The sequence below is a fragment of the Pteropus medius genome, unplaced genomic scaffold, assembly GCF_902729225.1.
Source record: "Pteropus medius unplaced genomic scaffold, Ma_sr-lr_union100, whole genome shotgun sequence".
NCBI lineage: Eukaryota > Metazoa > Chordata > Mammalia > Chiroptera > Pteropodidae > Pteropus > Pteropus medius.
This window is the reverse complement of record NW_024350926.1, coordinates 11,985,879-11,997,477: the sequence shown is the minus strand read 5'-3', so window position 1 is coordinate 11,997,477 and position 11,599 is coordinate 11,985,879.

Genomic DNA, 11,599 nt, shown 5'->3' with positions numbered 1-11,599 from the left:
CTCCCAGGACAAGAGTCCTCGTCACTTGTTCTCTCTGTCGTTCGTCCCCCACATGTGTCCACGTGTCTCTGCGCTCTGTTGAGTAGGAAGGAGAGTTTCCTTAAAATGCCATTATCATCTCTCGATCGTGTCTCCTGTACTTTGCTGGGAGCGATTCCACGCTTCCCTCATCCACGATGCACTGCACTGCATTCCCCGTACCTTCCCAGGGGTGGGATGGGGCTGTGGGTGCTAAACGCCACACACATGCAAATGCACGCACACACACAGACACACAGAGCACACATGCGCACACACACATGTGCATGCACACAGACACATGTGCACACACATGCACACACACTGACACACAGAGTACTCATGCACACACATGTGCATGCACACAGACATCACATGCACACACATGAATACACATGTACATGCACACATGAACACAGGACAATACATGTGCATGCACACAGACACATGCACAATACATGCACATGCACACATGCTGGGACACACGCGACATGTGCACACATGCACGCACACCGGACACACAGCACACACATGCATACACAGACACGCCATTACCTGAAGCACACACATGCACAGACACAATGTACGGACGCATGGACACGCATTGCGCAGACACCTGATGTGACAGACACACAGTGCACATGGATGGCTGGACACACGGACACACATGCGTACACATTACTGATGCACGTAACAGATACATAATGTACACACAATAATGCATACATGTCAGCAGATATATGCTTGCATTACGCACATGTCGCACACACCCATGCATGCAGACACACAATGCACATAACAATGCATACACGTAGGCACACATATGCACACATGACATGTGCACACACCCATGCACACAAGACACATTATGAAGACACATGCACACACAGACACATATGCACACACATGCACACACAGACACATGCATACACATAGACGCACAATGCACACACATGCATACACGCAGGCACTATCTGTGTCTGTATCTGTGTATATGTGTGTGCACTGTGTGTCTGTGTGTGCATGTGTGTGTAAGTGTGTCTGTGTGCATGCACAGATACATACACACAGGCACACATGTGCACATACACGCATGTGTGCACATGCACAGATACATACACACAGGTACGCACATGCACACACATGCACATGCGCACACATATCCACACATGCACACACATAATAACCCACCAAATATATAAAGCAGGTAGTTCAGTGCCTTGCACACAATATATTTCTAAAGTTAAGTTTTTCATTAAAAAATAAAATACAATATAAAAATATTTAAAGTATGTGACCTTTTTAAAGTGATATAAATTGTTTTAGATATAAATTTAAGTACATTCTCAATCCTCAGTAGATCTTCACAGTGGGTAATTTCTTGAACTTCTGTACGTGGCTCGGTTCGTTTTCCAAATATGATCAACAAACGACTCAGTTCTCCAAAGGGTAAAACTTCTTTTGCCAGAATTTGAAAAACTGCAGAAATTTTCAGGAACTTGATGTCGATGCACAAACCGATGGATGTTTACTCCGCAGGAAGCTCAATTTCCAGCCGTAATGGTGCTGCCGAGCTTATCGATCGGATCTGTGTCCTCACGGCAGGATGCCGCTGTCTTAACACACTCTCCACCTAGTTTCTCTGTGTGCGGGAGAAGCACACAAATGCGGGAAAAGTTTCTTCTGAGGTTTATAATAGAGTGCTGCTCAGATTACGGCAGGTCGTTACCTAGTGAAACCCCTGAGGTGAAGAGCTAGTGAGTGTCAATGTGCAGTCGACTAATACATAGGGACCTCATCCACGCAAAATGAGTTGACACATAGTCAATCGGAATAAAACCCAATTCAAGCCAAGACTAAAAACCACGTATATTATTTTAATGTATTATTTGCACGATACAGTCTTAATGTGCCTTTGCATGGGGAACGTGTCTGGAGGTTTTTTTAACAAACTCCGTGAGCAAGATCCGTCCTTGCCTGGATGCTGAGTCATTGCACGTCAAATATTTGGCACTCGGAAGATGCTCCGTCACAGCTCAGGGCACTCCTCACACTCAGCATCCTATTACGTGCCTTTGGAGTGGGCGGCATTTTCCCTAACGCCTGTAAATTGGGGATTAGTGTAGGGTGCAGTGTTACACTCCAGGATACCGTGTGGAGAAAGAAGACTTGTTCCATCACAAGCGTGTGATTCACTCCTGCTCCTTTGAGATTTTTCAATTGTGTAGAATCTCCCCAAACAAGGTACAAAGCAAGAGAACGGGATGCTCTGTAGTACGCGCACTGGCTTTGAAGGTCTTATCATAAAAGGGCTCAAATATAAAGATATCAAAGGCATAAAAGAGAGATTGTGACCAGGGCATCGTGACAACACTAACTTGGACCTAAATATTCAAGAACATGTTTTTGAAGTGAGTCCGATGGTGAGAAGACCTGGGTTTATTTCGCTGTTCTTCCCCTCATGACTCTGTAACTTTGGAAGTGTGACTTGAGTTCAGAAGGGAAATTAATTTTGATTGAAGTATTTTTCATGTTTCAGAAAATCAAGAGGTAGGTGTAATGTAAGACTGGCTGTTAGTGACATGTTTGAATCAGTTGCTATTTGCTGAAATCCTGCTATTTGCCTGCCCTTTGACTAGACACTGAGGATAGAATTGGAAATTAGTCAGCTCCCATGGGTAGAGATGGAAGATACATTCCGGGGAAAAGGGATGATAACGGGAAGAGATTCTGAGACGCCTAATCATGAGCCAGGTACTTGCAATGATAGTGATGAATGCAGGACATTGTACATCTGGGCGGAAACCCTTTTGTGGGGCGTAAAGTCCAGGTTGAGGAATCTGAACTGGACTTAGAAGGTCATTGGAGGCTCTGAAGTCTTTTTGAAAGGATAACGTGGTCTCTGCTACTTTATAGGATTACATTAAGATTTCTTTATCTAATAATACCTGAGAGATATAAGGATATTTATTCCCAAAGTGCTGTAATAGGCATAATCTTATTTTATCCACATAAACTCTTAATGCCAGACAGGTGAAAGATATTTTTGCCATTTTGCTGTTACGAGGTCATCAGTTTTCTAAGGTCAGGAAGTTCACTTGACACAGGTCTATATTTTAAGGCAACTGTGAGGTCGTATTTTAAAATTATCTTCCACAGAATCTTTCAAATCTTAAAGAGGTCAAGCCATATTTTTTTTTGAACAGCTGGAAGCTGCAGATCGTCTTGATCGAAATATTAATTTAAAATCCGCTGCAGGAAAACAGTTTTAAATATGTCGACAGAGGCTTACAACTTATATGATCCACAGGCAGTAAAATAGATCCATTCGTTTTGATGGTTTCGAAATACGTGAAGCCTTCTTCCCAATAACAGTCATTAGAGCAAAATACACTGTGTTTACAAACACTGGTTTTTATATTGGTCCTGCTCATCCATAGTGACTATATTAGGTTTAAACTACTGTGAAAGTATGAAATTAACATTACTAATCATATTTATAGAAAAGATTTTCAATGCAGAGAAGTAAGGTCAAAGGGTTAATGTATCAGCTTAGATTTCGGTACTTATTAGTGAAGCGTAACTGGAGTCCTGTTTACTTGGATCACATTTCTGTGAACAGAAGTTGCTTTATAATGAATCATCCATGGAATTATGCAGAAATCAGAACATCAGACGTTTGGACCTCAAGCAAGAATATTATTTTTTTGAATGTGCTATCACAGGGAAGGTCTAACAATGCACCCCCTTCAGGTGTGTTATTGTGTATGAATGGGTAGATGTGTGTATTTAAACATCTCTGCGGCATCAAGATTTGCAACCTTCACGACTTACATCTCTCGCTCCAAATATTAAGTGAGCAGGCTTACAGCTTACCGATGTGGAAAGGCTCTGAGCATGCACCGAATGGGTACAGTGAGGTGGGCAAACATCGCTTCGTCAGCGCTGTTGAGACCTTGCGTCCCGCCCCCCGAGGCTGGCTCTTCAAAGAGGACTTTCTAGTTTTGTAGTGGGACACGTGTAACCCTTTGATAATAGACCCAGCCATCTGATAGACAGTGATGGCGAGAAAAAACTCTCCAGTGTCCTAAGCCCTTGTTGGGAACGCATGCGTGGGTTTGCCAACATCTCTGCAGCACTCGTACCTTGCATGCTGCTACTTATTCCGACGGAGATATTTGGAGTGTTGTTTCCCTATTCCGCTTTATTGCTTCCCTTTTTATTGACATGGAGAAAATTTCTTCATCGTAGAAAGGATGAGCATGTTTGAGACTTTTTTTTTGTCTTTTTTTTTTTTTTTTTTTTGCTAAATATATTTGATTTTTGATTCCTGCAATGGAATATTCTGAATTAAAGCATAGCGTACTTTTTTCCTCCTTGGCAAATGCATTCATTCGTTTACACAATAATTGACTGTGGCTGAAGCCTTGCTGTCCTGGAGGACATAAAATTCCAGAGGAACCCCTTACAAAATTGCGTGGAATTACCGGCTTTGAGATCCAAATCTGCTTTACATTCAATTTGGATTTCTATAGGAAGAGCCATACATTTTCAATCATAAAACAAACAAACAAATGAAAACGAAATAAAACAAAACATTTACTTCTGATAGGTAAGTCTGGCCTTGACTATCAAATTAAAGTTTAGCAGACTTTGTTCCCTAAAGCACAAAATACGCAGAAGCGTAAGACAATGCAAGAGAGGTTTCCTTTCGTGCAGAGGGAAAAAAAATGTGGAAAATTTACCACCTTGGGATAAAGACTTGGAGGAGGGCGGAGTGGGAAGAGCGTGTGAATTCAGCTGTGAGTCTGGGCGGGCAGGGCAGCCGCTGGCCTTTTCCCATCGTGGAAGTCTGACGGACGACGGGGGAGTCACAGAAATTCCGGAAGGGGTTAGGAGGTGACAGGAAGTTAGTGGCCTCACGTTTTAGTGTGAGCCGGGCCGTTAAGCACGACCGATTATTTAAGCATGACACCCTAGCACAAGAGCAGCGAAGACTCGGTGAGCTGTCCAGGAAGGTGGGACTCTACCTAGGAGCCAGTGGGGGACAGGTGACCGCAGAAGGAAGGACGTCCTTGGCCCCGCGTCTGATTCCCTTCGCTCTTCCTGTAAAAACTAAGCAGAGGTGATGAGCGGCGAAGGGGACGGTCCTGTGTTCCGAGCAGGAATTGTCCAAAAAAGATGGAATGGGCAAGATGCGAGTTTTAAATGAAAATGGAAAGAGCGATGAGAAGCTAGATTATATTTACTACGGTGATGGAATGTTTCTACACGAGAGTTTGAGGAACGATCTAGCTGTGAGTGCGTTTGCTACATCAACGGCCTCAGACATCCGCTGCTGCTCCCTAATACACATGAGTGGGCTTTGCGTAGCAAGTAATGTTTTCATTGGGGTTGGGACGAATACTGCTAGCACTGTTTTTGTTGAACCCGGGTTACTAAAACGCACACAAACACCAACTTCAGTGTTCCCCAAGCCATCATACTTTGTTTACCATTTTCTGTATTTTTGTTGTATCTAAACACCACAGATTTTCATTGATTTAATATATTCTTTATGCTCACTTTAAAAGCATTACATTTCTAAATATCCTAATTCAAAGAAATAAATAAATCTTCAGGATCATTGGATGGTTAATCTTTCTTTATTTGTATTAATTATAAATATCGTTATTAAAAAGAATAATAAATTCCACATAACACGCAAATAATAACTAATACCATCAAGGAGTCACTAAATTTTGGAAAGTCATTTTAAAGACATATGTTTGAGATTCTTACCTTTATTATTTATAGTGATATTATGAATATTTATATTGATAAAAATTATTTTTGTAAAATATGTAAAGGAATACTGCTGTAGCTAACTTAATATAATTTGCTTCAATTTACCAATCCTTAGATTACATTGAAAGATAAATTGATCAAAAATGTAAGTAATTTTATAAATAATTTAATTCTATAATTTCCAGTTACTTGCTTTGCTAAAAATCAGTTTATTATACATGGCAAGAAACATCGAGAAATCTTGTTAAAACATCTCTTTAATGAAAAGTATTACTATAAAAAGAGTTCTTCAAGAAAATTTTTAAAACTAAAAGTACACACACACATATAACTGGCTTATAAACTAACAATTAAAAAGTCGATAAAAATTCTAGAGAGCAAAAATAGAATTATTGATAAAGAAGTGGAAATACATTTTATTGAATGAAATAAATTTTCAGAAACTATGCTAGACATATTTAGATAAGTTCTCTTATCCTTTCAAGCAATACGAGGTGAGAATTATTATCTACTTCCATGTTACATATTTTAACTGAGGCCCAAAGAGTTCGTATTGTTTAAGTCAGCATTATAGTGAGTGGTCTTTTTTTTCCAGTCCAGTAAAGTCTCTATAACTTCAATTCCTCAGAAGCACAAATTAGAATCTGGACTAATTCCACTTTACTTCACTCTAAAGCACAGAACCAAATGGCTTTACCATGCTTTTCTAACTAGGTATAAAGATACAGTTTAGAAACTTTTTATGTAAATTTGATTATAATCAAGAAAATGATTGCATTTGCTTGTTTGCATTTTATGTTATAGATCAAAGCTATATTGTTCAAAATAAATTTAACCTTAAAAATTAAGAAGTTGTTTATATTAAGAAGAGTTTGTGCTAACATTGGCAGAGGCTGGAGGTGGAGAGTCAGCAGTGAATTTGGTAGGTTCTGCTACACTTTTGGGAAAGATGATGCTGATTTGCTGGGAGGTCCCATGAGAGTAGAGATGAACATTGTTTCTGAGTGGGAAAAGGAAAAAATGATCAAGATGGGGATCCTAGGCAGACAACATTGCTACCTATTAATTCTCTTTAGGAGAGGAATGAGAAAACAAAACAAAACAAAACAAAACAAAACAAACAAACGAAAAACAGGATACTTGGTTCTCAGTGAATCACGAAATACAGTCGCCAATTGAGAGGTCAAGTTAAGATTATATGACGCGAACCAGGCTCTGGCTTCATAATTTAAGACGCGTAATTGTGAGAATGGTGTCCTCGTTTAATCAGAGCTGCCAGTCAAATCAGGCATCTTCTGCCATGAAAGCATCCGTCGGCTCTCTCCACCACTCTCCTCCCCTCCCCTAAAGTGAAGGGGTTCAGTTTAGTGAGGGGCTAAAGCATCTTCCGCCTGTCGCGTTCTCTGATTCTGTGACTGTTTGAGATGTTTTGCAGAATGGCCCTTACGTAAATGACAAGTAATTACACACCGTGGTGCTCTTGCGGTGTTGAAAGTTATTTTGGTGTTTTTCAGAGATAAACATGAGAACATAGGTGTTTACTGATGCCGGATCCCCTTATTCTTTGGTAGTCTTATGAACTTAAGTCTATAAAAAGTTATCTAATCCATCAAATACATGAATTGTTTAACCATTGAAATACAATCTATAAAACTAAACTGCTTGGGCTATAAACAAAGTGGACTTTTTTCCTAATGTAGACTGTATGAAAAAGCTGTGAAATACACATCTACATAATCGATCGTTTATGGATTCTCTTCTTCTTAACATACGCACTTTTATTTCATCATGAAACTGGGACCTTTTCTAGTAAGAATAGAGATAGTGAAAACGGAAACTTTTAATTAACAAAGGGATTTGCATCATACTGGATTAATTTCAAAAAACTTTATCATACTATCTTTCAAAACAAGATAAAAACAAATAAAAATATTGTATGCTATATATTTCTGGCCAGTCTATCAATTTAAACGAGTTTGTTTGGGCTAGAAATCAATTTAGTTCAACCATTTGTAGGTTCTTGTTTAAAATTAATATATATATATATACACACACATCCATAGATAGATAGATAGATAGATAGATAGATAGATAGATGATAGATAGATAGATGAAACTGATCTGAATGCATATCGGAATGTCCTCTTAAACCTAAGTCGAGTCTATAAAGCTCTCACTGACAAGGTAGCCCATGCAATCACTGTGCTGCCTTCACGGTTCCATTATGTAAATAAAGTAATACATGCATTTATGCCTCTCGGAATGTGACTGAAAGCTGTAAAGACATACAGCAGAGTGAAATGTGCCTAGAAACATTTTATGGAGCTTTTTACGTCCAGTTATCAAACTCCACCAACTAATTACATTGAGAAGTGAAGGAAAAACACCCCCCTTCCTTATGGCGTGTATAGCTTCAGAAAATAAAAAAGAGAAGGGAAACAGCTATCTAGTTTTAGAAAATATGTTACTTCCATTTAGTTATACTAATTAAGCAAAAAATTAATTTATTTTAGCATGCATTTTAAGGAAAGAGTTGCGTCGATCACATTTTCTAGTTTTGGTCTACGCAGTTCTGCACATCGCTCTTCAAACCGTCACTGCGACCTTACCTTGGTCCCTTGTTCTGCCTTTTCGTGGACACAGGGGAGCTCGCTTCCCCTCTGCTACCAGACACAGTATAGACAGCCCTATTCTTGTGACTTCCATTGTCACGTTTTTGTAATACGACCTGTGTTTACTTAGTTGCTTGAATCTTTCCTGCCCTGTCCAAATCGAACTTTAAACTTGACTTGAAGTCAAAGCGCCTCCCGGCTCCGCCCCTCGGTCTGGACGCATGTGGCGAAGCCTGCAGTAAAGGAGGAAGAGAAAACAGCTTGCTTTTTCTTTTAAAATTTAATTTTATTATTAGTTTCGGATACACAGTACATCGATTAGACATTTATGTAGTTTATAAAATGATCCCCCAATTACTTTTTCTCCCCTCTGGCTCTCCACCTCGCCATTACATTACCACCGACCGCATTCCCCCTGCGTGTGACCATCTCTCCCCAGCCCGTGACCATCTCTCAACTACTAATTTGTACTTCTTTAACCCTTCACCCCATTCTCCCAGCCCCCTCCCCGCTGGCCATCACCAGATCGTCCTCTATATCTGTGAGTCTGTTTTTGATTAGTTTGTTCTTTTTGTTCCTTAGATTCCACATATAAGTGAAATCATACGGTATTTATCTTTCTCTGTCTGACTTATTTCAGTCAGCATAATAACCTCTAGATCCATCCATATCATTGCAAATAGTAGGATTTCACTTTTTTAATGATTGAGTAATATTCCATTGTATATAGGAACCATAATTTCTTTATCTAATTGTCTGTTGATGAGCATTTAGGTTGCTTCCATTTCTTGGCTATGGTATGTTGTGCCGCCATGAATATTGGGGTGCAGAGATCTTTTTGAATTACTGTTTTCGTTTTCTTTGGATAAATACCCAGAGTGCAATTGCTGAGTCAAAAGATATATCCATTTTTAATGTTTCGAGAAACCTCCGTACTGTTTTCCATAGCGGCGGCACCAATTTGCAATCCCACCACGGTGTGTGAGGGTCCGTTTTCTCCGCATCCTCGCCAACACTCGCCAGTTCTATGATTTACCGATGACAGCCATTCTGACAGGTGTGAGGTGACATCTCATTGTGGTTTTAATTTGCATTTCTCTGATGTGACCTTGAGCGTCTTTTCATATGTGTATTGGCCATCCGTATTTCGTCTTTGGAGAAGTATCTGTTCAGGTCTTCTGCCCATTTTTTAATTGGATTGTTTGTTTTTGTTGTTGAGTTGTGTGAGTTCTTTACGTATTTTGGATAATAACCCCTTATTAGATGTATCATTTGCAAATATCTTCTCCCAGTCGGTTGTCTTTTTGTTTGGTTGATGGTTTCCTTTGCTGTCCCGAAATTTTTTAGTTTGATGTAGCCCCATTTGTTTATTTTTTCTTTTGTTTTTCTTGCCCAGGAAGATATATCTGAAAAGAAATTACTGTTATTAATATCAGAGAGTTTACTGCCTACGTTTACTTCTAGAAGTTTTATGGTTTCGGGTCTTACATTTAAGTCTTTAATCCATTTTGAATCTATTCTTGTACATAGTGTAAGAAGATGGTCAGCTTCTTTTTTTGGCATATATCTGTCCAATTTTCTCAACATTATTTATTGAAGAGACTGTCTTTATTCTTAACTCTTTTGTTATATATTAAGTGAACATACAGGCATGGATTTATTCCTAGGCTCTCTACTCTATTCCATTGATCAATGTATCTTGTTTTTACACCGTACCATGATATTTTGCTGACTGTAGTCTTGTAATATAGTTTGATATCAGGTAGTTGTTATTTCCAACTTTGTTCCTCTTTCTCAAGATTGCTGTGGCTATTTTTTTTTATGGCTCCATATAAATTTTATGATTATTTGTTCTAGCTCTCTGAAGAATGCCATTGGTATTTTGATAGGGATTGCCTTGAATCTACAGATTGCTTTTGATAGTATGGCCATTTTAACGATGTTGTTTCTTCCTACCCATGAACACGGTATATACTTCATTTATTTGCATCTTCTTCAATTTCTTTTGTTATTGACATGATTTTCTGAAAACAAGTTTTTTACCTTCTTGACTAATTTGATTCCCAGGTATTTTGTAGTTTTTGACACAATCGTAAATGGGATTGTTTTCTTAATTTCTCTTTCTGCAAATTCATTATTGGTGTATAAAAATGCCACTGACTTCTGGATATTTATTTTGTAACTTGCTACTTTACTGAATTCATTGATCAGTTCTAACAGTTTTTTGGTGGGATCTTTAGGGTTCTACCACAAATCACTCTTAATGTCTCATAGAAGGAGGAACTCGAGTCATTCTATTTCCATATTTACTTAAAGTCCCCCTGAATTAGGACTAACATGTAACAGATAGGAAATGGCTAAAATGGTGAAGTGTGAGTTTTGGGACTGGGTCATAAAGGCACCCGGGGTCTGCCTCCCTGAGCGAAGACAAGAGTGTGTCCCAAGATGCGTTAAGTGGCAGTTAACCGGGACCACACAGGTGAGCCATCTTGAGAGCAGACAATGTCAAGCTCTCAGGTAATTGCAGTCCTGAATATCACGAGCCACCCCAAGTTATCGCCATCTCCCTAAGCTGCTCCCAGATTCCTGAGCCACAGAAACTAAGACTCAAATAACAAATATTTATTTGGCTTCCTGAATTACTGATCTGCCTCTGCCTCTCCTCTACTTACATGTTTTCAGTGTATCCCCTCAGTTACACAGAAAGACCAGATACCTTTGGCTAGATCTCCAACTAGTGTCTACAGCTCCCTTTAATTTCATCAGCACTGTGTCTGAAAAACACGAAGCCGAATGTCCTACGAGGATGAGACACTGTCACCACAGGCCGAGCTCCTGCGATGCTCTCGTGCAGGCTCATTCGCACCCTCGTATGATGCACTTGGCCCAGTTATCACTGATGTTTGTGGCTTCTCAGCCTTCCTCGCTCTGCTGCTGCCAAACTGAAACATAGGCCCTGGACCCCCTCGGCAGACGCCCCGACTCACGGTGCTGCCGCCTACACTCCGAGTCCCCGAACTTGAAAGGACTGGTCTCGGAGTCACCCCGCCAGTGGGTTCCTGGAAGACCGTCTCTCCTTATAGTTCACGTCATTATGCATCAGTTAATTATCAATGTGTCAACTCGCCTGCAGCAGGATCAGGCCAAAGAAACCCGATATTCCACGTCATATTCCCACGAGG